The sequence below is a fragment of the Triticum aestivum genome, chromosome 4A, assembly GCF_018294505.1.
Source record: "Triticum aestivum cultivar Chinese Spring chromosome 4A, IWGSC CS RefSeq v2.1, whole genome shotgun sequence".
Taxonomy (NCBI): domain Eukaryota; kingdom Viridiplantae; phylum Streptophyta; class Magnoliopsida; order Poales; family Poaceae; genus Triticum; species Triticum aestivum.
In genome coordinates, this window is record NC_057803.1 from 520,898,899 (window position 1) to 520,901,615 (window position 2,717).

Sequence of the window (2,717 nt, forward strand, 5' to 3'; positions counted from 1 at the left end):
GGCTACCCAACCTGTGGCTTCTCTATTTTGGGTGATATCCCCCAAAGGAGCAGAACTAACCACAGTAATGGGATGACCTAGAAAATATTGCTTGAGCTTTCGACTTGCCATGAAAACCCCATACACAAGCTTCTGCCTATGCGGATACCTCTGCTTGGACTCAATAAGTACCTTGCTGATGTAGTAAACCGGTCGTTGAACCAGATACTCCTTGCCCGCCTCTTTCCTTTCCACCACAATGGCCACACCGACAGCCTGGCCATTGGCAGCCACATATAACAACAAAGGCTCCTTATCAATAGGGGTAGCAAGAACCGGTGGCTCAGCCAGTTGCTTCTTAAGTGCCTCAAATGCCTCATCAGCAGCATTACTCCAGACGAAATTATCTGTCTTCTTCATCACCTGGTACAGAGGGATAGCCTTTTCTCCAAGGCGGCTTATGAACTAGCTCAAGGCCGCTATCCGACCCGCCAAGCGTTGGACGTCGTTAACACACTTTGGCTTAGCCAGGGAAGTAATGGCCTTGATTTTCTCTGGGTTAGCTTCGATACCTCGGTCTGAAAGCAAAAACCCAAAAGCTTACCCGCCGGTACACCAAAAACACACTTGGCCGGGTTAAGCATCATTTTATAGACCCAGAGATTGTCAAATGTCTCCTTCAAATCATCAATAAGGGTCTCCTTCTTCCTGGATTTCACCACAATGTCATCTACAAAAGCATGAACATTACGCCCGATCTGATTGTGAAGGCAATTTTGCGCACACCGTTGGTAAGTCGCCTGGGCACTCTTGAGCCTGAAAGGCATGGCCACATAGCAGAAGGCTCCAAATGGAGTAATGAAAGTTGTCTTCTCCTGGTCGTTAACTGCCATCTTGATCTGATGATAACCAGAATAAGCATCCAAAAAACTCAAACGCTCACAACCCGCCATAGCATCAATGATTTGATCAATACGAGGTAGAGCAAACGGATGAGCCGGACAAGCCTTATTTAAGTCCGTGTAATCCACACACATTCGCCAAGTGTCATTCTTCTTAAGAACCAACATCGGGTTAGCCAACCACTCAGGATGAAAAACTTCAATGATAAACCCGGCCGCCAAGAGCCGGGCCACTTCTTCACCAATGGCCTTCCGCCTCTCCTCGTTAAAACGACAAAGGAATTGCTTGACCAGCTTAAACTTCGGATCAGTATTAAGAGTATGCTCAGCGAGTTCCCTCGGTACACCCGGCATGTCTGAAGGCTTCCATGCAAAGATGTCCCGATTCTCACGGATGAACTCGATGAGCGCGCTTTCCTATTTCGGATCCAGATTAGCACTGATGCTGAACTTCTTAGATGAGTCGCCAGGAACAAAATCAACCATTTTAGTGTCATATGCCGACTTAAACTTTAGCAAAGGATCATGCTCTGTAGTTGGCTTTTTCAAGGACGTCATGTCCGCCGGGTCAACATTATCCTTGTAAACTTTCAGCTCCTCCGTTGCAAAAACAGACTCAGCATAAGCAACATCGCTTTCTTCACATTCCAAGGCCACCTTGCGACTCCCATGCACTGTGATGGTGCCCTTGTAACCTGGCATCTTAAGCTGCAAGCAAACATAACAAGGCCTCACCATGAATTTAGCATATGCCGGCCGCCCGAACAGAGCATGATAAGGGCTCTTGATTTTAACCACTTCGAAGGTTAGGGTCTCAGATCTGGAATCATGCTCATCTCCTAAAACAACCTCCAAAGATATCTTACCCACTAGATATGCCGACTTACCCGGCACCACACCATGAAAAACAGTGTTTGATGGCTTAAGATTTTTGTTGGTCAGTCCCATGCGATGGAAGGTTTCATAGTAAAGTATATTAATGTTGCTGCCTCCATCCATGAGCACCTTAGTAAATTTATAGCCTACCTAAGGCGCCACCACTAGAGCCAGGTGACCCGGATTGTCAACCCGGGGCGGGTGATCCTCACGACTCCATACAATAGGCTGCTCCAACCACCGCAAGTAACACGGCACCGCTGGCTCAATAGCATTCACTGCCCTCTTATGAAGCTTCTGATCCCACTTACACAAGCTAGTGGTGAAGACGTGGTACTGTCCATTATTCAATTGCTTCCGGTTGCTCTGATAACCAGACTGTTGCTACTGCTAATTCCCCTGATTATTCTGCTGGTTGTAACCACCTTGATTGCTTTGGTCGTGAAACCCGAAATTTGAGCCGCCGCCTCCATGACCCGGACCATGAGGGCCAGACCCTGAACCGCCATTCGGACCATGGTTGTGTTGGAAAGACTCCCTGAATTGTCTCATAATGTTGCAATCCTTCCACAGATGGGTAGACGACTTCTCCTGAGTTCCGTGCTTCAGACATGGCTGATTCATTATCGCTTCAAGGTCAAATTTTGTCCCTTGAGCCGGCCTCCCCTTACGACGCTGGTTATAATTCTGTGCGCCGGTGTTAGACACAAAATCATCAGCTTTGCGCTTACCATTACCGCCCTGATTGGTCGGGTTGTGCTGTTGTCCCCTCATACTGCTACTCTTCTTTCCCTTTCCCGATTGTTCATCCTCAGAGTCGGGGTCCTTGGTACTATCAGAGTCGGCATACTTGAAAAGATCTACCATGCTCACCCATGTCACTGCAATGACGCTTAAGCCGCCCAAGCTTTTGCTTGAGTGGAAGGAAACGGCAATTTTTCTCCAACATTAAAACTGTTG